At 40.3% G+C, this 25413-nt stretch overlaps 2 pseudogenes; one reads left to right on the top strand and one right to left on the bottom strand.

Annotated features, from left to right (window-relative positions):
• Positions 1-15725: 15725 nt before the first annotated feature.
• Positions 15726-16536, top strand: LOC110307238 (large ribosomal subunit protein eL8 pseudogene; annotated as a pseudogene).
• A 2103-nt stretch (positions 16537-18639) lies between these two features.
• LOC110306520 (small ribosomal subunit protein eS26 pseudogene) lies at positions 18640-20511 on the bottom strand (annotated as a pseudogene).
• Positions 20512-25413: the final 4902 nt, after the last annotated feature.

Genomic DNA, 25413 nt, shown 5'->3' with positions numbered 1-25413 from the left:
AAACTTTATATGCCCCAATATAGGGGAATGCCAGGGCCAAAAGAATGGGAATGGGTGGGTAGGGAAGTGGGGGGCGCTATGGGGGACTTTTGGGATAGCATTGGAAATGTAATTGAGGAAAATATGTAATAAAAATATTAAAAATCAAAAAGTGACAGTTGGGTTCAATTGCACACATGTGCAAACAATCCAGATCAAATGATTTTTCTGGTACAGAAATAACAAAAAACAGGATCATATCAAGTGTAGGAGACTCCAAATACTGGAGAAGTTCCTTGAAAATTCCTCAGGTTCTGAAGTGGCCACCTCCTATAACCAGGCAGGACCCCCAGTGGAGGGAAAAGGACACCAACCCATCCACAACTTTTGACCCAAAATTTGTCCTGCCTACAAGAAATGCAGGGACAAAGATGGAGTAGAGACAAACGGAATGGCCAACCAATAACTGGCCCAACTTGAGACCCATCTCATGGGTAAGCACCAATCCCTTACACTATTAATAATATTGTTATGCTTGCAGAACAGTGCCTAGCATAACTGTCCTCTGAGAGGCTCCAACCAGCAGCTGACTAAAATGGGATACAGAGACCCATAGCCAAACATTAGATGGAGCTCAAGGAGTCTTTTAGAAGAGTTCAGGTAGAATTGAGTGAGCTGGAGGGGTCACAGACACCACAGGAACACCAGCAGAGTCAACTAACCTGGACCTTTGGGAGCTCCCAGAGACTGAGCCACCAACCAAAAAGCATATATGGGCCAAACCTAAAGCTCCCCACACATATGTAGCAGATGTGCAGCTTGGTCTTTATGTGGGCTCCCCAAAAACTAGAGGGGACCTGTCCCTAAAGCTGTTTGTTGCCTGTCTGTGGATCCCATTCCCCTAACTGAGCTGCTTTATTTGGCATCATTGAGAGAGGATGCACCTAGCCCTGCAGAGGCTTGATGTGCCAGGGTGGTGGGATACCCAGGAGGTCCTCTGCCCTCTCAGGTGAGATGGAAAGGAGGAGGAACTGTGTGAGGGTATCTTAGATAGAGTTTTGAACAGACACCATAACCAAGGAAAGTCTTATAAAGAACAACATATATTTGGGGCTGGCTTACAGGTTCAGAGGTTCAGTCCATTATCATCAAGGAGGGAACATAGCAGCATCTAGACAGGCATGATGCAGGCAGAGCTGAGAGTTCTACATCTTCATCCGAAGGCTGCTAGTGGAAGACTGATTTCCAGGCAACTGGGATGAGGGTCTTAAGCCCATGCCCTCAGTGACAAACCTACTCCAATAAGGCCACCCCTGTTAATAGTGCCATTCACTGTCCCAAGCATATACAAACCATCACAGAGGGGGACCTGGAGGAAATGAGGAGTGATATGGATGTAATGTGATGAATGAATGAATGAATGAATGAATGAGTGAATAAGTAAAGGAGGAAACTTCCTCAGGTTCATTCTGATAAATGCCAGCAAGATGAAGAACTGGACCCTGTTTGGCTGGTGCTTGTTTGTTTTGCATTATCCAGAAAACACACATTGTGAGTGAAATGTCATATTTGTTGTTACAAGTTGATCTGGAACCAGTAATCTCCTGGCTTTAGCTTTCTCGCTGTATCTGTGTAAGGAGTCTTCCTTCACATCCAGCATCAGTAAATTACTTTGTAAGGTCCATCTCTGGTGTCCTGATTTCTAATTTTTACTATAGAAAGTTAGCACTGATCCACGTAGGTGATGTGAAAGGATTACTTAACCCAGGAAGTGAAGCCTTCTGTTTAAAAGAAAATCACAAGAAAAAAGGAAAGTATAATAAAATAATTTTGTAAAACTTGCTGAGAAACTATATAAGTTTAATGAATGTTTTTATATATGAGGTAGTTTTATCTTATGATTTTGTGTTTTACTTAACAGCCCATTTATATTCAAATATGCAAATATCATTAACAGTATTTTGTTCCATCACTGTGATTAATGGGCCATTGAATTATTTTTGAATATTGAGATTATTCTGCTGGTTTAATAGGGCAGGGTCTGATATTCTTGTGTGTAATTTAACTCTTTTTGCTTTTGTTGATGTTGGGCTTTGTTTTTGAGATAGGCTTTCACTGTGTAGCACTTGGATAGCCTAAAATGTCTTGTGTAGAAAAGGCTGGTCTCGACTCTCCCAAAGATCCATCTACCTATGCCTTGTAAATGGCCACCTCATTGTTTTTCATGAATAAAAAATACTTGAAAATTTGAAAAAAATTCTATGCAATTTGTCTTATGAGAGAATATGAAATAGTTATATAAATCATTTACTGCTCTAAGTCATAAAGAAATTTACTTTAAAATAATTCTTTGATGCACACATGCTCCTACCACTTATTGCACATAAAAGTAAAGTTACATACTGGTGAGATGGGTGGGCTTGTTCATCTAATATGACCCAAAGATACAGTAATATGACACCTACATGTTGAAGAATTATAGTCTTCTTTCTATAATTAAACCTTTATGTTTCTGGAAGAGTAGTAAAAACGCTCCAGGTTATAATGTGAGCTGAAGCATTTGAGGATGTGTCTGTTGACTGCAGCATGGTGTGCTTATAGACAGGCTCAGTGCAAAGTCTATAAGCCATGTGTTGAGAACCACCGTGAAGTCGCACAATACAACACAGGTGATTGCTTATGGAAAACTTGAAAATCATTGCACATGCACTTTCCACTTAAGTCTTGGTGACTGTTTCCAGAAACCATTTACTGTTTTCAGTGTTTTTATGATCCCCACATACTCACATTCAGTTACCCGACCCCACAATACCTACAAATCAAGAAGCCAAAGCTACCTAGCCTAAGGCATTTTGCTCTGCCATTCCTTAGCAAACTAACATGCCCATAAATCAACCTTTAAAAACAATTTGCATTCTTACGATTCAGCAATAATGAATGTTCAAGATACTTCAATATTGAATCAAGGGCTTTGATTTTTCCGGAAGTGGTCAGAGATCCCAAGTGAATGTAAGTGGTGTGCATAAGCAAAGCTCATAGTAAACCACAAAATGAATATTGGCATAAACTAATGCTTATCATTGTAATTATCAAAGGGATCATAAATCTTGGGTGTCTATTCTGAGGTAGAACAGAGTCCTGGTATGAATAAAGCAGAAATGTTATTTAGCAGAAAAAGTTAAGTAAGTTAAATACCATAATCTCTGTGTGTGTGTGTGTATGTGTGTGTATATGTTTGTGTATAGACATGTGTGCATGTGAAAGCCAGAGGTTAATGTCGGGTACCTCCCTCTATCACTCTCCACCTTGTCTGGGGCACAAACTCTGGCTGGGTCAGCAAACCCTCAATGTCCTAACTCGACTTTCCCAGTGGTAGGGTTGCAGGTGTGCTGTCAGGATCAGCTGTTGAGGCACTGAGAATATGGACTCAGGTCCTCATGCTTGTGTAGCAGCCATTTGATTAACTGAGCCATCTCCCCAGTCCTCAGATACTACAGTCTTTTAAGAGTGATAGAGAACAACCAAATACAATCACCATCAACAACACAACAGTTGTTAACATCCTTAACCATCAAAACAAAGCAAATCAAAACAACTCTAAGATTCCATCTTACCCTTGTCAGAATGGCTAAATTCAAGTGACAGCTCATGTTGGCAAGGAGGTAGAGCAAGAAGAGAGCTCCTCCACTGCTGATGGGAGTGAAAACTTGTACAACCACTTTAAAAATCAATATGACGGTTTCTCAGAAAATTGGAAAACTATCTACCTCAAAACCCAGCTATACCACTCCATATACCCAAAGGACACTCCAGGAACAATTGCTCAACTATATTCATAGCAGAATTATTCATAATAGCCAGAAAGTGGAAACAACCTAGATGTCCCTCAACTGAAGAATGAATAAAGAAAATGTGGCACATCGACACAATGGAATAGTACTCAGATATTAAAAAACAAAGACATGATGAAATTTAGACATGGAGGAAGAAGCAGATGGGACTAAGAAGAAGAGATAACTAACAAACCATGTTGTGGAGAGCTGTGAGCAATCGCCATTACAAGATGGCGCCGGCTTCCGCTGTGCCTAACTAGTAGACAAGCAATGTGCGCAGGTGCAAGAGTGAATTTGTGCCAAGTCACTGCCCATTCCGGGGCATAGCAATGAGGTGATGGGAAAGCAACAAATCAGGTGCTGACATGACACTCCAAGGTGTATATAAGCAGCACCATTTTCCGGGGTTCGGGATCTTCCTCCTAATGAAGCAATAAAGCTTTGCTGCAGAAGAATCCGGTTGTCCGAGTGTGTTCTTGCTGGCGAGAAATTAGCTCGGGACACCATGTGGCAGAACTTAGAATAGAATAAGTGGGTTAATACTTTATGAGCTAGTTGGGAACAAGCCTAGCTATAATAAATTCATAATAAATATACATCTCCAAGCCATTATTCAGGAGCTGGTGGTCCCAAAGAAAGTCCATTACAATGTAGGAGGAAGATGAAAGAGAGTGCTGAGAAAGGCAACTGGAATTGAGGTGCATTTCTGGGGCTAGGCAAAAACTAAGTGCAATGAAAACTCCCAGGAATCTATGAGGAAGGCCCTAGCTAATACTCCTAGTAATGGTGGATACAGAGCCTGAACCAGCCATCCCTTGGAACCAGGCAAGACTTCCAGTGGAGGGATTGGAACACCAACCCAGCCACAAAACCTTCGACATACAATTAATCCTGCCTACAAGATGTGCTGTGGTAAAGTTGGCACAGAAATTAAGGAAATGCCTGACCAATGATAACCTGAGACCCATATCACAAGGGGGAACCCACCTGACACTGCCTGGTAGGCCCGGACCAAGAGGCTGGAGAGCCCAGAGACCCAAAATTGAAACAAACACAACTTGGAAAAAATAAAAATAAAAAAGTCAATGAAATGATTCGCAACACTCACATGGCAGCTCACAGTTCTCTATAACTCTAGATCCAAAGCATCTGATATGCTCTTTAAGATAAAGATTAAATTGTTCAGAGAAAAATACATTGGATTTAATTATATGTTGTTTTTGAGTTTTTAATTCCCAGATTAAAAACAATTTTTCTAATCACCAAGTTTCCTGTAAGGGAAGAATCTGTTTGTCTTCTTCTCGTTGTTAATATGCAAAATATATTTACCAACAAATAAAACACTAGACTTTTACTATTCATTGCCAAGATGTTTCTGACAGTACTACAGCACTAAGTGCCGCATGTGTTCAGCTTCACAGAATCCCACAGAATTGTGAGAGAGTTCCCTGATCTGTTGCTCCTTGTGATTTGCCAGATGCATGCACTCTTTAATGGTATGTTTAACTTTTAAAAAAAAAAAAAAAAAAAAAGAGGCTGTGAGGAAAGTACATTTGTATGCTTTTGCATTTGTGCATCAACATCTTTTATGTTTTAAGTGAGTACTGCGTGAGAGACAGAACTTTCTGTTTGTTTCATAAATAACAGTGCATGTAAAAGCAAGTCTATTGCTATAATTTGGCCATATGCTGGTTGGAACCACATTACACAGATTTAACAGGAATTTTATCTTGACAGGTGGTGTAGCTGTATATATAATCCCAGCACTCAAGAAGAATATCAAGAGGTCTAGGCCAGCCTGAGTTACATAGCAAGATGCTATATCCAAAAGCAGAGTAAAAAAATATATTTTATTTAAAGCAAGGAATCTTGTCTTAAACAATCTACATGTATATGTATTCTGTTTGCCTGTAGGTTGAAGAAAAATGTTACAAAAATGTTGGTAAAACTAAGAAAGTTCTGCCTTTAGCATACTTACTCAGAATTAGCCTTATAAAAGTTTTTCTTCCATGGGGGTGAATGTGTGCACATGCCAACACAGACATATGGTAGGCAGAGGACAACTTATAGGAGTTGATTGTTCCCTTTCATCAGTAGGTGGAAGGAATCTAACACAAGCACTCAGGCTTGGAGGCCAGGGTCTTAACAAGATGAGTCACCTTGGGGTTTCTAACCTAAAAAGTTTGGGATGGTTTTTTTTTTCTCAGAGTTCTTTCCAAGACCTACTGAATCTATGTTGTAGAATGGGGTCTATAATGAAATCAAGGTACATTGCCCAAACCTTCTATGGAAAATATAGAAGTTCCTATAGTGTTTCTCTAAGGAACCAGTTTTTTTTCTCTCTCTCTCTACCTACCCCAGTGTGTAACTCTCCTGTGCTTTAGTGATGGTGTTGTGTATCTCAGTCTAGCTCTCTAAATGCTCCATCAGTTCCCATGACACCCTTTGAAATCTCTCTTGCATTCTTCTACATGATAAAAACCAGTTGTGCCAGCACCATTTGTTGAAAATGCTGTCTTTACAATCACAAAGGAACTCACACAATATGTATTCACTGATAAGTGGATATTAGCCCAAAACTTAGGATACCCAAGATATAAGATACAAATGCTAAACGCATGAAACTCAAAAAGAATGAAGACCAAAATGTGGACAATATGCCCCTTCTTAGAATTAGGAACAAAACACCCATGGAAGGAGTTACAGAGACAAAGTTTCAAGCTGTGATGAAAGGATGGACCATCTAGAGACTGCCGTATCCAGGGATCCATCCCATAATCAGCTTCTAAACGCTGACACCATTGCATACACTAGCAAGATTTTGCTGAAAGGACCCAGATATAGCTGTCTCTTGTGAGACTATGCCGGGGCCTAGCAAACACAGGAGTGGATGCTCACAGTCAGCTATTGGATGTATCATAGGGCTCCCAATGGAGAAGCTAGAGAAAGTACCCAAGGAGCTAAAGGGATCTGCAACCCTATAGTTGGAACAACATGATGAACTAACCAGTACTCCGGAGCTCTTGTCTCTAGCTGCATATGTATCGAAAGATGCCCTAGGGGGCCATCACTGGAAGGAGAGGCCCATTGGACTTGCAAACTTTATATGCCCCAATATAGGGGAATGCCAGGGCCAAAAGAATGGGAATGGGTGGGTAGGGAAGTGGGGGGCGGTATGGGGGACTTTTGGGATAGCATTGGAAATGTAATTGAGGAAAATTTGTAATAAAAAATATTAAAAATTAAGAAAAAAGAAAAAAGAAAATGCTGTCTTTCTTCCACTGGATGGTTTTAGCTCCCTTGTCGAAGATCAAGTGACCATAGGTGTGTGGGTTCATCTCTGGGTCTTCAATTCTATTCCATTGGTCTACTTGTCTGTTGCTATACCAATACCATGCAGTTTTTATCACAATTGCTCTGTAATAAAGCTTTAGGTCAGGCATGGTGATTTCACCAGAGGTTCTTTTATCCTTGAGAAGAGTTTTTGCTATCCTAGGTTTTTTGTTATTCCAGATGAATTTGCTGATTGGTCTTTCTAATTCGTTGAAGAATTGAGTTAGAATTTTGATGGGGATTGCATTGAATCTGTAGATTGCTTTTGGCAAGATAGCCATTTTTACAATGTTGATCCTGCCAATCCATGAGCATGGGAGATCTTTCCATCTTCTGAGATCTTCTCTAATTTCTTTCTTCAGAGACTTGAAGTTTTTATCATACAGATCTTTCACTTCCTTAGTTAGAGTCACGCCAAGATATTTTATATTATTTGTGATTATTGAGAAGGGTGTTGCTTCCCTAATTTCTTTCTCAGCCTGTTTATCCTTTGTGTAGAGAAAGGCCATTGACTTGTTTGAGTTAATTTTATATCCAGCTACTTCACTGAAGCTGTTTATCAGGTTTAGGAGTTCTCTGGTGGAATTTTTAGGGTCACTTATATATACTATCATAGCATCTGCAAAAAGTGATATTTTGACTTCATCTTTTCCAATTTGTATCCCCTTGATCTCCTTTTGTTGTCGAATTGCTCTGGCTAGGACTTCAAGTACAATGTAGAATAAGTATGGAGAAAGTGGACAGCCTTGTCTAGTCCCTGATTTTAGTGGGATTGATTCAAGCTTCTCACCATTTACTTTGATATTGGCTACTGGTTTGCTATAGATTGCTTTTATCATGGTTAGGTATGGGCCTTGAATTCCTGAACTTTCCAAGATTTTTATCATGAATGGGTGTTGGATCTTGTCGAATGCTTGTTCCGCATGTAATGAGATGGTCATGTGGTTTTTGTCTTTGAGTTTGTTTATATAATGGATCCTATCTCCTTGTACTAAGGTCAAATCTAAATGATCAAGGAACTTCACTTAAAACCAGAGACACTGAAACTTATAGAGGAGAAAGTGGGGGAAAGCCTTGAAGATATGGACACAGGGGGAAAATTCCTGAATAGAACAGCAATGGCTTGCGTTGTAAGATCAAGAATTGACAAATGGGACCTCATGAAACTGCAAAGCTTCTGCAAGGCAAAAGACACCGTCAATAAGACAAAAAGACCACCAACAGATTGGGAAAGGATCTTTACCTATCCTAAATCATATAGGGGACTAATATACAATATATATAAAGAACTCAAGAAGGTGGACTCCAGAAAATCAAATAACCCCATTAAAAAATGGAGCTCAGAACTGAACAAAGAATTCTCACCTGAGAAATACCGAATGGCAGAGAAGCACCTGAAAAAATGTTCAACATCCTTAATCATCAGGAAAATGCAAATCAAAACAACCCTGAGATTCACCTCACACCAGTCAGAATGGCTAACATCAAAAATTCAGGTGACAGCAGATGCTGGCAAGGATGTGGAGAAAGAGGAACACTCCTCCTTTGTTGGTGGGATTGCAAGCTTGTAGAGCCACTCTGGAAATCAGTCTGGTGGTTCCTTAGGAAATTGGACATAGTATTACCAGAGGATCCAGCAATACCTCTCCTGGGTATATATCCAGAAGATGTCCCAACTGGTAAGAAGAGCACATGCTCCACTATGTTCATAGCAGCCTTATTTATAATAGCCAGAAGCTGGAAAGAACCCAGATGCCCCTCAACAGAGGAATGGATACAGAAAATGTGGTACATTTATACAATGGAGTACTACTCAGCTATTAAAAAGAATGAATTTATGAAATTCCTAGCCAAATGGATGGACCTGGAGGGCATCATCCTGAGTGAGGTAACACAATCACAAAGAAACTCACACAAAATGTACTCACTGATAAGTGGATATTAACCCAAAACTTAGGATACCCAAGATATAAGATACAATTTGCTAAACGCATAAAACTCAAGAAGAATGAAGACCAAAGTGTGGACACTGTGTCCCTTCTTAGAATTGGGAACAAAACACCCATGGAAGGAGTTTCAGAGACAAAGTTTGGAGCTGTGATGAAAGAATGGACCATCTAGAGACTGCCATATCCAGGGATCCACCCCATAATCAGCTTCCAAATGGTGACACCATTGCATACACTAGCAAGATTTTCCTGAAAGGACCCAGATAGAGCTGTCTCTTGTGAGACTATGCCGGGGCCTAGCAAACACAGAAGTGGATGCTCACAGTCAGCTATTGAATGGATCACAGGGCTCCCAATGGAGGAGCTAGAGAAAGTACCCAAGGAGCTAAAGGTATCTGCAACCCTATAGGTGGAACAACATTATAAACTAACCAGTACCCCAGAGCTCTTGACTCTAGCTGCATATGTATCAAAAGATGGCCTAGTCGGCCATCACTGGCCCATTGGACACACAAACTTTATATGCCCCAGTACAGGGGAATGCCAGGGCCAAAAAAAAAATGGGAATGGGTGGGTCGGGAAGTGGGGGGTATGGGGGACTTTTGGGATAGCATTGGAAATGTAATTGAGGAGAATATGTAATAAAAAATATTAAAAATTAAAAAAATATATCTCTCTTGCTTAAATCGTCTAGAGTTGCTTTCTTCTCTGTAAAATTTAAAACATGGTTACATTTACAATGTTGGAAATGCTATTTGTGAGACTTTAACTTTTAAAACCAACCTAAAACCAAACCCAAAATAAGATTTTTGTCACTGAATTGATTTTTAATGGCAGGACCCTGAAGGAGGTGTTGCAGGACATTGTACATTCAAAGATCTCTGTAAAAGGCAGTTTCCCAAAAAGAAAAGTGACATTTACAGAATAGTGCCTAAATCTAGAAAACCTTGTGTTAATAGAATAATACAAGCACAGAAAGTCAAACACTACATGTTGTCTCTTGTAAACAGAAACTGGAGCGCAGGTGTAAATATAGGGGAATGTCTTGAAACTCAAAAGGAGACCATGAGAGTAAGATGTCTTAAGGGTGGTTACCAGCATAAGAACAGAATGCATGGGGAGGAAGAGGACCATCAAGAAGTGAGCAAAGAATGAGCAGAGAAGGAGGGAGAGCAATAAAAACAAAGTGTGTATGAAATGTCATGAGGAGCTGGAGAAACACTTAGGAACACTTGTTGCTCTTTAGAAAGCCAGGGCTTAGTTGCCAGCACCTACATCGTGCTTTGAGCCATCCAGAACTGCAGTTTAGGTGGGGGAAGGGAGAGTACAATGCCGGCTTCTGGCTGCCTCAGGCACCAGGCATGCATGTGATACACATACATACATACGTACATACATACATACATGCAAAATACTTATACACATAAAACTAAATTCAATTACATTTTAAAGCCATAATGAAATCTATTACTTTGTATGCTAACTTAATAAACAAATAATAAATAATAAATAAATACCAGCCAAACATATTGATAAATGTTGAACATTATCACCATGTGTGTTATATTCTCCATAATGTAGACAAAGAACTCTTCTAGAAGGAAGCAAAAGTCACATGTACAGTAGAGATGGGGAGACACAAGTGATATCAGGAGTCCCCAGTTGGAAGGAGCTGTAGCTCTGTACCTTCCCAATGTTAAATTAACCTTTACTGAGTCTTCTCTATCTCATAAATAAGTAGTATCTCTTAACCACCTAACAGAGTTCCTACACACTGTCTCTCTTGGCCTTTCCTGGGAAGGAGATAGCTTCATAGTCAGGGCAGCTAAGTTTTGTCAAGTAGCGAGCACATTCACTATTTCCGAGAACCTCACACTTCAGGACTTTTCCCTGATAAACACACACTCCGAGCAGGTGTGCTGCACTTTAACCATGCAATTACCTGGCTGCCGCACACTTTCACGTCCTTGTGTTCCTCAAGTTGGAACTAGGTTTCTCCACAAACCATTTCACAAGCAAAAGCAACTGAAAGGAAAGCAGAGTCAAGAAGCTAATGTCCTGATTCCTCATGAACAGGAGACACTGACTTACAGCCAAAAGAATAGTTAATAAGAGCATGAAAGATTAAGGAAAAAAATTAGTCATTTGAAAAGCTAAAACTAACATAATGTTTGAATTATATTAAAATGGATATGAATTAGAGATAAGTAAATAAGTTAAAATTTTTCTAGTTGGAAAATAAAAGTTCCATTGGTTTTCTATTACTGCACCAATTTCTTATCTGGCCATCTGTGGATCCCCTCAGAGTGTCATTGTGCTGAACTTGAACTGCCAGCCAGAGCTGCAGTCTCATCTGAGATGGACTCTTTCCCAGCCACTTAGCTATTGGCAGAAGTCATTCCCATGCAGTTGTGTGGCTAAAGCTGGCACTCTCCTGCTGCCAGCCCCAGATTGCTCTCTTCTCCAGGAGTCATTCTTAGGTCCTTGTCATATGACCCTCTTCTTTCAAGTCATAGTAGCTCAGTTCTTGAAGGCTAGTAGAACTTTTTCAGAAAAGTGCAGCCAGCCCCTCTTTTGAAAAGTTCACCTGCAAAAGGCAAGTACATCCAAAATGATCAATCTTTCTTTAAGGGCCAACTGATCAGTAACCATGGCATTGGAATACTGCCCACATTATTCACAGATCCATTTATCCTCAAGAGGAAGGGATGACATACAGACCACAAGAGTAACCAACAGAGATAAATGGAAGGTGGGGGAGAAATGGAGAAACAGGCACACTTCTTAAACATATATTTCATCTTCTTACAACCAAAAAGACAATTAAGCATTACTTGCTTTTGAGGAATGTACTTGGTCACAGAGGCAGACTGATACCTTCTATCAAGTTTTCATATAAAATTTTGTTAAGCACATTCATATTATTCTGATAAAACCAATTGAAAAACTGTGAGGGCCTGAGGGAATGTGTATTGTTTGCCATGGGCACAGCCATGTTAAGGACCCCAAAAACCTCAGCCCCATGAAAGGGAGAAAGCCTTCTCCAGGTGAAGCTCAGAAGGATAACAAAAAGCCTTCCTCTGATCCAGTTGGGAATATTGGTAGTGTATACAGAAAAAATATCTACTGTAGCTTCTTTGGCTGGATGTTTACAGCCTGAAGACTGCTCCCTTATAGAGACTGTTCCTAGTAAGATTAGCTAAACCAGCCTCCTTAGTCAGCTGAACACCGGAAATCCCACCTCCTAGTTCGACTGTACATAGTAAACACACTGGGCTTCCAGGGTGCTGCAGCTCCTCCATCAGGGAACGCTAACAATGGATTCTAGATGTTCTGTATACTAGGTCTGTTGTATCTTTAGTGTCAATTATTTCTTGATTCCATTTTTTTGCCACAGGTCAGAGTTCTGGGACCCAAGCTATGCAAGGATGCAATACAAAGAAACGCTGTTCTAGTAACTCTGCATGGTGATCAACAAACCCTGTGATTTATTTACAGTTTGTGTGTCATCTAAAGCTCTGAACACCGCTAAGTTTTCACCCATTTCCCCGTAACTTCCTAACAAGTTTCTTCTGGGTTCCCTCCTATATCAATTGAGATATTTTTTCATTTGTTTTTGTCTTACCTTCTACTCCACAAAAAGTTATGCAATTATTGAAATTTTTAATTATGGGAGGTAATGAAAAGAATCACATGTTCCTAGATTTGTGATCCTGGTCTCTGAGGGTGAATGTTGGTAAACAAAGGGAAGCTGTACTGACTAAACTAACTAATTTAGCAAGTCTTAATAAAACTGGATTTTTTTTTTAAAAAGAGGTTCACAGGCCTGATAAAGATTCAGGCACCTGACTAATGTTTGCCTACACCAAGACACTCAGTTGGACTCAGAGAATCCTTGATCAGGTGAAGGTAGGGAGAAACTTTCTGTGAAAGAAATAGTTGAGTCCTGGTACAACTGGAACAAAAGCATTTCAACTAGAAAATGCAATAGCAGAGGACTTGGGGGAAAAAAGGACAGCCAGCATGATAAAGTGCTTTCTATCCATCAGGTAACAGAGAAAGGGAGTAGATCTCGCAAAGCTCTGCCAGAATTTTTTGTTTTACTCTGAATGATAAAGGGAACCACTGTTTTAAGCAGGAGACAAGAAGATAAAATTGCACGCTTAAATCCTCTTCTTCATGCCTGGTAGAGAGCAGGTAGCAGGCATGGGAAGAAGCTGGGTGGGGATTCCCTAGGATGCTTCATAGTGATCCAGATGAGAAGTATCAGAGGCTGGAACAAAGTGCCAGCCAGAGCTGGGGAAGGGGAGCTGCTACCTAAGGCCAACTCCTGGGAGGCTTTTACAGATAACCTTCTGGGTGTGATTCCGAGAATATATTGTCTACACAACAAAACTAAAATTACGTAAACTCCAAATGTCTTAACATTACACTGAATTGCCATTTCTTCAGGTTCAAATCTTCAAAGCAACAACATTACAGTGCTTAAAGTATACATTTTCATGGATTTTTTTAAGAGCCAGGCAATATTTAGGTGATAAAAAGAGAGACTGCAATAGAGAAAATGAGATTGCAATACAGAGATGAACTCAATTCCAAATATATATCATGGAGGAGTTGAAGGTCTGTGGATAAAAAAATTACTGAGAGAAAGCATGGAGAGGGATAATCCTTATACAGACAACTTGAGAGGATTCCTGCAGAAAGCAGATAAAGCTAGAAAAATATCTCCTGGGAAGAATGGCAAACAATTAGTTTGACTGGATATAGAGAGCCAACAGAGATTAAGGGTGAGAGAATCTTATAAAACTAACTTTAAAAGATTTTTGTGGAAATTATGATGTGAAAAGACAAACATAGAAGCCCAAAGATCAATACTTAGTAAGATAAGGGCTTGGATCTGGTAGCACACAACTCTAATGCAGGCACTTGTTATGAAGGTAGGAGACTGCCATACGTTCAAGCCCAGCCTGGGCTATACAGTGAATTGTAGACTCACTGGGGTTATAGAGTGAGTCCCTGTCTCAAAGAAAGGAAGCATGGAAGAAGGGAAGAAGGGAGGGAGGGGGAAGGAGGAGAGAACATAGAGTTAAATGGGAGTGGTGGTTCACAGCAGTAATCCTACCACTCAGGAGACTGAGCCAAGAGAGCTACTATAGATTCAAGGCCAGTTTGGCACCCTGTGAGGCTGTCTCTGATATCAAAAACAAACAAAAAGGGATCAGAGAAACGTAACTAAGATTTAGTCAAGGGAAGAGTCTTTGTCAATGGACACATGAAAAATTCTACTCTTTTGTGCTTTAAGATCATGTTCTCCCCAGATGTCCCCCAACAGAGGAATGGATACAGAAATTATGGTACATTTACACAATGGAGTACTACTCAGCTATTAAAAAGAATGAATTTATGAAATTCCTAGCCAAATGGATGGACATGGAGGGCATCATCTTGAGTGAAGTAACACAATCACAAAAGAACTCACACAATATGTATTCATTGATAAGTGGATATTAGCCCAAAACTTAGGATACCCAAGATATAAGATACAATTTGATAAATGCATGAAACTCAAGAAGATTGAAGACCAAAGTGTGGACACTGTGCACCTTCTTAGAATTGGGAACAAAACACCCAGGGAAGGAGTTACAGAGACAAAGTTCGTAGCTGTGATGAAAGGATGGACCATTTAGAGACTGCTGTATCCAGGGATCCGTCCCATAATCAGCTTCTAAACGCTGACACCATTGCATACACTAGCAAGATTTTGCTGAAAGGACCCAAATATAGCTGTCTCTTGTGAGACGATGCCGGGGCCTAGCAAACACAGGAGTGGATGTTCACAGTCAGCTATTGGATGTATCACAGGGCTCCCAATGGAGAAGCTAGAGGAAGTACCCAAGGAGCTAAAGGGATCTGCAACCCTATTGTTGGAACAACATGATGTACTAACCAGAACCCCGGAGCTCTTGTCTCTAGCTGCATATGTATCGAAAGATGGCCTAGTCGGCCATCAATGGAAAGAGATGCCCATTGGACTTGCAAACTTTATATGCCCCAATATAGGGGAATGCCAGGGCCAAAAGAATGGGAATGGGTGGGTAGGGAAGTGGGGGGCGGTATGGGGGACTTTTGGGATAGCATTGGAAATGTAATTGAGGAAAATATGTAATAAAAATATTAAAAATCAAAAAAAAAGATCATGTTCTCCAATATATAAAAAATTATCTATGTTTGTAAATAACTCCTTGAAAAATTTTGACTGTCATAAATATTGAATATTTCTGTAAATAGTTGAAAAGTTTGTTATTTAAAGTAATCCTCCTCAAATCATATTCCATTGACTATAATGTCTGTCTAAAAAGAGGACATACAGACTATATATCTCATACTCTTTTTTTCTTTTTTTTCTCCTTTTACTGAAAATAGATTTTTTTTCCTTATATAATATATCTTGATTAAGGTTTCTCTTCCCTCTACTCCTCCAAGCAACCCCTTCCTCCTCTCCAATCCAGATCTACTCCATTCTATCTCTCAGAAAACAAACAGGCTCTTAAAGGATAAAAATAGAATAGACCTGAATATATAAACCAAAACTAACATATTGAAATCAGACAAATCGCTCTCTCCAGCAGCCGAGCAAGATGCCCAAAGGGAAGAAGGCCAAGGGGAAGAAGGTGGCCCCGGCTCCCGCCGTCGTCAAGAAGCAGGAGGCCAAGAAGGTGGTCAACCCTCTGTTCGAGAAGAGGCCCAAGAACTTCGGCATTAGACAGGACATCCAGCCCAAAAGAGATTTATCGCGCTTCGTCAAATGGCCCCTCTACATCAGACTAGAGCGGCAAAGAGCCATCCTCTACAAGCAGCTCAAAGTCCCTCCTGCCATTAACCAGTTCACTCAGGCCCTGGACAGGCAAACAGCTACTCAGCTGCGTAAGCTTGCACACAAGCACAGACCAGAGACAAAGCAAGAGAAGAAGCAAAGGCTACTGGCCCATGCTGAGAAGAAAGCTGCTGGCAAAGGCGATGTCCCAACTAAGAGACCACCTGTCCTCCGAGCAGGAGTCAATACAGTCACCACCTTGGTGGAGAACAAGAAGGCTCAGCTGGTGGTGATTGCCCATGACGTAGACCCCATTGAGCTGGTGGTTTTCCTACCTGCCCTGTGTCGAAAAATGGGGGTGCCCTACTGCATCATCAAGGGAAAGGCCAGGCTGGGGCACCTGGTCCACAAGAAGACATGCACCACTGTTGCCTTCACACAGGTTAACTCGGAAGACAAGGGTGCTCTGGCTAAGCTGGTGGAAGCTATTAGGACCAATTATAATGACAGATATGACGAGATCCGTCGCCACTGGGGAGGCAACGTCCTGGGTCCTAAGTCTGTGGCTCACATTGCCAAGTTGGAAAAAGCAAAGGCTAAAGAAATCGCCACTAAATTGGGTTAAATGTACACTAAATTTTCTGTACCTAACTATAATTACAAAATTAAAAAAAAAAATCAGACAAATCAAGAAAACAGGAAGAAAAAGGTCTGTGGTGGTTTGCATATGCTTGGCCGATGGGAAATGGCACTATTAGGAAGTGTGGACATGTTGGAGTGGGTTGCGCCTTGTTGGAAGAAAGTGTGTCACTATGGGAGGTGAGCTTTGAGTTCCTATGCTCAAGCTCCACCCAGTGCAGATGAGAGCCTCTTCTTGGTGGCCTGCAGAAGAGAGTTTCTTCCTGGCTGCCTTCAGATCAAGAGGTAGAACTCTAAGTTCTCCAGCACCAAGTCCGCCTACACAATGACATACTTCCCACCATGACAATGGACTGAACCTCTGAAACTGTAAGCCAGCCCCACTGAAATGTTTTTTTTTTCTATAAGAGTTGCCTTGGTCATGGTTTCTCATCACAGCAGTAAAGCCCAAACTAAGACAGAATCCAAGAAAAGACACATGAATCTGAGACCCATTTGTTCATATACTTGAGTCACATAAAAACATTACACTGGAACCATAATCTATATGCAGAAGACCCAGTACTGAACTGTACAGGCCTTTGCATGCTACCTCAGTCTCTGTGTTTTTGAAAGATCCTGACAGAATGTAAAAGGTCACAGAAGCCCTGAAATTGGCAAGATAGATGTCACTGTTAGCAGAACTAGCTTCATTGATTTAGAAAAATAGAGGTGCACAATGCTCTGGCCACTCCTTGAACCCGTGTGTCTGCCAATGTTTTGACCATTCCTTGAACCATGCGTGTGCCCACTGATGAAGCCCATTGCCAGGTGTTTGTGATATTGGTTGCTGAGAAAGAGTCAGAAAATCTCCCCAGCAACCACAGCCCGGCCAATCCTGACTTGCTACACCTGCACCAGACTCTTTCCTTGTACCCCTCCCATATCCATTTCTTGAGAATAGACATTGTTTAGATCTGGAAATCCCTACTCCCCCCTTCTCCTTTCTCCCCCGAGGGCCTATAAAAACTGGGACTTCTTTCCCCTTGAGGTCAACTCCTCTACCCCTGCGTGGGATATGAGTCATCCCCAGAGCTCTGGCTTTCCCCCTTTCCCCGAATAAAGCCCCATGTGGTTTGCAACAAGCTCGGTCTATCGTGAGTTCTTGGGTGTCCGCTATTGTCCTGAGGCCTGAGTGAGGGGCTCCTCTCGGAGTCTTTCATTTTCATATGCACTGTGCTCATGTTGATTTAGAGAGCGTGTGTGTGTGTGTGTGTGTGTGTGTGTGTGTGTGTGTGTGTGTTCCCTACATCCCCTTTGGTTCTTACACTCTTTCAGCCCCCCTTCCACAGGATTTCTTGAGCTTTATCCAAATCATGATGTCCTTTGCAGTACAGAAGCTTTTCAGTTTCGGGAGACCCCACTTGTTAGTTATTTATTGATCACAGTGCATATGCCAACAGTTTTCTGTTCAGAAAGTTTCCTGTGTCCGTGAGTTCAAGGGAGTTCCCCACTTTCTCTTCTATCAGATTCAGTGTATTTGGTTTTATGTTGAGGATTTCAGTACATTTGGAGTTGAGTATTGTACAGGGTGAAAAGTATGGATCTATTTAGATTCTCTTACGTGTATCCATCTGGTTGGACTAGCACCATTTGTTAAATATGCTTGTCTTTTGTCTGGTGTATATTTGTTAGTGGTGATTTTATAAATGTTTTTGTTTTCTTTTAACCCAGTTAGCTCCCAAATAATTGAGACAGGACTGTTTTATTGATTTAACAGCTTTAAGGCACAACAACTGAACTATGTTGTTCTATTTCAAGCCTCTAACCTAATCTGGCTACCTCCCAGGCAAAATCCCTGAGATATTTGCATTTTATGCTTTTCTCTGCCCCAGCTGTTTTCTCATGATGTCTTCTGGTCCCTCTCCTTATGGCTGAATCCCCATTTCCTCTCTCTCCCTCCCCTTCCCCTAGCTGGAAGGAAATCCAGACCTGTTCTCTCCCCTACTCAGTCAGTGGCTGATCAGTTTCTTTCTCTTTTTTTTTTTAAATATAAATTCCATTTATTTTTCCAAGATGTTTTTCCTTCTGCGCTTGTGAAGCCACCTCTTTACATGGGCTGTGGTGGAGGTTGTGGTGCAGTGCCAGCAGGTCTAAATCATGGTGAGGGTGAGATGCCTGATGGCCTTGCTATGAATGGCATGGCTCACACAGTAATGCAGCTTGGCATAGAGCTTGGGAAGCACACAAGCATCAAAGACACTTGCTTCAGCTATGTACCTGACAGCAGAGGCTTCTACAATGTTCCACATGATGGACTTCTTTTTTTTTTTTTTTTTTTTTTTTTTTATTTTTATTACATATTTTCCTCAATTACATTTCCAATGCTATCCCAAAAGTCCCCCATACCGCCCCCCACTTCCCTACCCACCCATTCCCATTCTTTTGGCCCTGGCATTCCCCTATATTGGGGCATATAAAGTTTGCAAGTCCAATGGGCCTCTCTTTCCATTGATGGCCGACTAGGCCATCTTTCGATACATATGCAGCTAGAGACAAGAGCTCCAGGGTTCTGGTTAGTACATCATGTTGTTCCAACAATAGGGTTGCAGATCCCTTTAGCTCCTTGGGTACTTTCTCTAGCTTCTCCATTGGGAGCCCTGTGATACATCCAATAGCTGACTGTGAACATCCACTCCTGTGTTTGCTAGGCCCTGGCATCGTCTCACAAGAGACAGCTATATTTGGGTCCTTTCAGCAAAATCTTGCTAGTGTATGCAATGGTGTCAGCGTTTAGAAGCTGATTATGGGACGGATCCCTGGATACAGCAGTCTCTAAATGGTCCATCCTTTCATCACAGCTACGAACTTTGTCTCTGTAACTCCTTCCCTGGGTGTTTTGTTCCCAATTCTAAGAAGGTGCACAGTGTCCACACTTTGGTCTTCATTCTTCTTGAGTTTCATGCGTTTATCAAATTGTATCTTATATCTTGGGTATCCTAAGTTTTGGGCTAATATCCACTTATCAATGAATACATATTGTGTGAGTTCTTTTGTGATTGTGTTACTTCACTCAAGATGATGCCCTCCATGTCCATCCATTTGGCTAGGAATTTCATAAATTCATTCTTTTTAATAGCTGAGTAGTACTCCATTGTGTAAATGTACCATAATTTCTGTATCCATTCCTCTGTTGAGGGACATCTGGGTTCTTTCCAGCTTCTGGCTATTATAAATAGGGCTGCTATGAACATAGTGGAGCATGTGTCCTTCTTACCGGTTGGGACATCTTCTGGATATATGCCCAGGAGAGGTATTGCTGGATCCTCCGGTAGTACTATGTCCAATTTTCTGAGGAACCGCCAGACTGATTTCCAGAGTGGTTGTACAAGCTTGCAATCCCACCAACAATGGAGGAGTGTTCCTCTTTCTCCACATCCTCGCCAGCATCTGCTGTCACCTGAATTTTTGATCTTAGCCATTCTGACTGGTGTGAGGTGGAATCTCAGGGTTGTTTTGATTTGCATTTCCCTGATGATTAAGGATGTTGAACATTTTTTCAGGTGCTTCTCTGACATTCGGTATTCCTCAGGTGAGAATTCTTTGTTCAGTTCTGAGCCCCATTTTTAATGGGGTTATTTGACTTTCTGGAGTCCACCTTCTTGAGTTCTTTATATATATTGGATATTAGTCCCTTATCTGATTTAGGATAGGTGAAGATCCTTTCCCAATCTGTTGGTGGTTTTTTTGTCTTATTGATGGTGTCTTTAGCCTTGCAGAAGCTTTGTAGTTTCATGAGGTCCCACTTGTCAATTCTCGATCTTACAGCACAAGCCATTACTGTTCTATTCAGGAATTTTTCCCCTGTGCCCATGATGGACTTCTTGATGGCCTTATCCTTGGGCAAGCACCAGGCTCAGCTCATGCAGTGAATTGGCTGCACATGGCCACTGCCCTTTTTGGCACTACTGGTTTTGTTTTTGGTTTGGGGTTTTGGGTTTTTTTTTTTTTTTTTTGGTTTTGGTTTTTGGGTTTTTTGTTGTGTTTGTTTGTTTGGTTGGTTTGGTTTTGGTTTTTGTTTTGTTTTTTGTTTTGTTTTGTTTGTAATCTTAGAGCCAAGACCCGAAAAAGCTGATCAGCTTCTTTATTAACCAATCAGGGAATCATTTGGAAGCAATGTTTACGTACCATTAAGACAGGAGAGTCTCAGAATAAGGATTGCAACCAGATATGGGGACACTGAAATCAACATTTAAATAATACAGGGATAGTCTGTACAAAGTGCACAATAATATTATGTCTACATGTATTTCTGGCTTCTTTATCAAAAATTAGGTGTCTGTGTGGATTTAAGTCTATGCTTGAATTATTTTCCATTGATCTACATGTCTGTTTTTGTGCTAATATCATGATGTATTTATCACTATAGCTTTGCAGTACAATTTGAGATCAGATATGATAATATCTCCTATAGCTGTCTTATTGTTCAGAATTGTTTCAGCCATCCCAGCTTTTGGTGATTCCATATAAAGCTGAAATTTTTCTTTTTAAGAGCTGTAAAGAACTGTGTTGGGATTTTAAAGGGGACTGCACTGAACCTGTAGATTACTTTTGATAGGATAACCATTATTACTGTATTTACCCTACCAATCCAAAAGCATGGGAAATCTTTCCAGCTTATGGTATTTTCTCCAATTTTTTTCTTTGATGTCATGAAGTTTTTATCATTAAAAACCTTTTACTTGCTTGGTTAGCATTACCCCCAAGATATTTAATATTATTTTTGGCAATTGTAAAAAATGTGTTTCTTCCCTAATTTCTTTCTCAGTCCATTTGTCATATTGTATATAGTAGAGCTATTGATTTTTTTGTGAGTTTATTTTGTATCGAGCTAAAACTTTTGCTAAAAATGTTTATCAGATGCAGGAGTTTCCTGTTGAAAATTGTAGGGTCACTTATATCATATCATCCACAAATAATGATACTTTGATTTCTTCTTTTCCAATTTGTATCCCCTTGATCTCCTTCAGTTGTCCTATTGCACTAGCTAAAACTTCATGTACTATACTGAATAGGTATGGACAGAGTGAGCAATCTTCTCATATTACTGCTTTTAGTAGGATTGCTTTTAAGTTTCTCTCCATTTAAGTTGATGTTGGCTATGGGCTTGTTGTAAAGTGACTTTATTATGTTGAGTCATGTCTCTTGTAGCCCTAATATCTTCAGGACATTATCATGAAGGGGATTTAGGCTTGTCAAAGGACTTTTCTGCATATAATGAGATAATCATAGGATTTTTGTCTTTCAGTTTATTTATATGATGAAGTACATTTCTCAACTTATCTATGTTGAACCATTATCATATCTCTGGGATGAATCCTACTTGATCATGGTGGATAATCTTTTTAATGTGTTATTGAATTTGATTTGCAAGTTTTATTGTGTATTTTTGTGTGTATGATCATAAGGAAAATTGGTCTGTAATTCTCTTTCTTTATTACAGTCTTTATATGGTTTGGGTATCAAGGTAACTATAGCCATAAAACAAACTGGGCAATGTTTCTTCTGTTCCTATTTCATGAAATAATTTGAGGAGTATTGGACTTAGCTCTTCTTTGAAAGTCTAGTAGAATTCTTCACTAAAATCATCTGGCCCTGGATATGTTGTAGCTGGGAGACTTCTAATAACAGCTTCTATTTCACTAGGGATTATAGCTCTGTTTTAATTGCTCATCTAATCTAGATTTAACTTTCATAAATGGTAACACACCCATCACCACAGAACAGAGAAGAGATCTTTAGAGGAAGAGAGAAGCCTCTGGTGTTAAGGAAAGTGTGTTTAGATCAGGAATAAGAAGAGAGAAAAGTTACCCTTTCTGAGTCATTCAGAAAAGCAGGTAGATTTCTAAAGTTTAATGGTTGTAGTCCTGTGAGGAACTGTGGCTGGGAGCAGGGGCTCTGGGAAGGAAAACTACACTATCTCTTAAATGAATAATTATTTTTATCTCTTTAACATGGCTTAATGTGCTCCCACCTTCCTTGGGAGTGATTTCTGACCTTATTTGCTCCCTGTTGCTGCAATAAACATCATTACTAAAAGCAACTTGTGAAGGAAAGGGTTTATACAGAACAAGAAAAGCTAAAGCAGGAACCTGCGGTATGAACTAAAGCAGAGAACATGGAAAAATCCTGCTTACAGGCTTCCGAGCTCAGGCCCACCTGCCAAGAAATAGCATGGTCCAGTGTACTAAGATATCCTACATCAAATAGCAATTAAGAAGATGCTTCAAAGTTCAGTTGATGAATTTCTCAATTGAGAAATTGCCACTAGCCAGATTAGTCCAGCTTGTGTAAAATTGACAAAACCTAGACACCACAGTCCCCTGGGGAGCCTGTTGGTGTTTTGTCAACTTAACACAAGTCCAGTATGTTTGGGAGGAAGGAACTTCAACTGAGAAAATGCTTACATTAGATTGCCCTGCAGGCAAGTCTATGGGGCATTTTCTTGGTTAATGATGAATGTGGGAGATGCTAGCCCATTGTGGGTGGTGGTCCTAAAGTGTATAAAAACAGAAACCGAACAAGCCATAATGAACAATCCAGTAAGCAGGATTCCTCCATGGTCTCTGCTTCCATTTCTGCTTCCAAATTTTAGCCTTAAATTCCTGCTATGACTTTCCTCAGTGGTGAATTTACCTGGAAGTATATGATGAATAAATCCTTTTTTTCTCTAAGTTGCGTTTGGTCACGGTCTCTATCACAACCATAGAAACTGTAAGCTACTTAACCAGATGATTGGCCAGCCCAACTGAAATGTTATGTCTCCACCTAGGCTAGAAATTGCATTTCTTGACCAGGAATAAATAGTTTTTCTTAAATGAGCTTTTAATGCCTCTGTAACATTACTCATTTTTTTCACAAAGATCATATAAATGAGGTAAATGCAACTATCAACGTTTAAAAATAGCCTATGTAGAAAAGTAATCAAAATATAATAATACAAACAGACCAAGATATATGCATAAAGTTCAAAAGAGATTTGTTATTTTCTTAAGACTTGAAAGCCTTTATTATCAATTGCATAAAATGATTCATAGCTACTCATTATAATGTATATTTCAGTTTGTAATGAAGCATGCCACAATTATTTAAAGCTTTAATTGCCAAATACATTAACTAAAATGAATGGCAAGTGAGATCAATTATAAATGTGCGTCATAAGGATAATGTACCTTTTAATAAAGATGTCAAAAAAAAACTTGAGCAGCACTTGTTGCTCAGCTAGTGCCATAGAAGTTTGTGACAATGACAGAGGATCCAAGTAACACTGTTTGACCGTCCACGTCAGTATATTTAGAAAGTAATTCTTCAATAGGACTGTAGTGAATAAACAAATTCTATAAAGATCTTTGTGGTCCTCCCTTTGGCTATCATACTATTGAAATCATGACCCTCAAGGAGTTGAAGTTTCCTCAGGAATCTCCTGTTAGGAGGAGGAAAAGGCTCAAGGCAGGTGTCAGCCAGAGGAGAAATTTTTCTCCCAGGAAGAGATTTCACACAGTTGGCAACCTATCAAACATCATTAAGTGATACTAGAGCCAAGATAAGAATGAGTCAGTGATGGGCAGGCCATACCGAGGCCATATCTGCTTCGTTATGCATATCTGTTGCTCTATACTTAAGACTGGATTCCCTGTCCAAAAAGATAGACTTGATGGCATATGGAGTGTGGGGAAGTCATAACCTTTTTATTTGTTTGTTTGTTTGTTTGTTTTACAATTAGAATGATTCTAGTTGTCCTTTCTCTGCTTTGCACTATCATTTGCCTCTTTCGTTGGCCTTCTGAGGACAGACAAATGGCTGTACCTCATCTATGAGACTGAAAGGACCCAGGCTCTGACTCTGATAACTCCAATAACAATTTTGAGAGTCAGCCACCTGCAGCAAGTCGACCAAAGGATGAGAGTAAAGACTGAATGTTCTCCAGCAGCTGCTGGGGTCACTTTATTCCAGGGGCTATTCATATCTTCCCATTTCAGCTGGCATCAGCTGTTTTCTAACCTCTATTTGGTAAAGCAAAGAAATAAATATTTACATTTCTTCTGGACTCTCGAGAAAGCTGATACTTGCAAAGTTTCTCCCCAATCAAAGCACCTCAGGCTTTGCCATCCATTTGTATTGTGAACCCCTTTGTCCAGATATTATTGTGGCATAGCTCATAGCCTATGCCCTAAAAAGACCAGGTTCTGGGTGTATGGCTATACATCCTTGATAAGCCAATTGAAATGCCCAAATTAATAGTTAAAGGCAGAAAGAGGAGATTTATTCAATGTGTCTACATTAGGAAGAGAGACAGATATCCAGAGACACCTCGCCCCTAAAAACCATCTTTAGGGTTTTGAAGCAAAGTTGATGTTTTAAATAGAGGGCCAGAGTTAAGAACAGCCAAGTGGTCTTAGTCAAGATGTGGTCCTACTCAGCATTGGCCCATCATGATCTATTCTGTAAGGTGGTCTAAAGTTACAATCTCTTTTAGAGAGAGATTTCCTTTCTGGATACCCCATATTTTAACCTTTCTTTTCTTGCGTCATGAGGTTCCTAGTGTAACTCCATAGTTTCAATAGCCAAAGTAAGAGACACAAGTGCCTCTTTTGAATATCTTTATTTGGCAGCAGTAATTTGACTCAGTAGGTGTCTTAGTCAGGGTTTCTAATCCTGAAAAAAACATCATGACTAAGAAGCAAGTTGGGGAGGAAAGGGTTTATTCAGCTTACACTTCCACGTTGCTGTTCATCACCAAAGGAAGTCAGCACTGGAACTCAAGCAAGTCAGGAAGCAGGAGCTGATGCAAGGCCTTGGAGGTATGTTCTTTACTGGCTTGCTT

This window comes from Mus caroli, unplaced genomic scaffold (assembly GCF_978045245.1).
Source record: "Mus caroli unplaced genomic scaffold, Mus_caroli_1 scaffold_14, whole genome shotgun sequence".
Classification (NCBI taxonomy): domain Eukaryota; kingdom Metazoa; phylum Chordata; class Mammalia; order Rodentia; family Muridae; genus Mus; species Mus caroli.
This window is presented reverse-complemented; position numbering and strand designations above follow the sequence as displayed.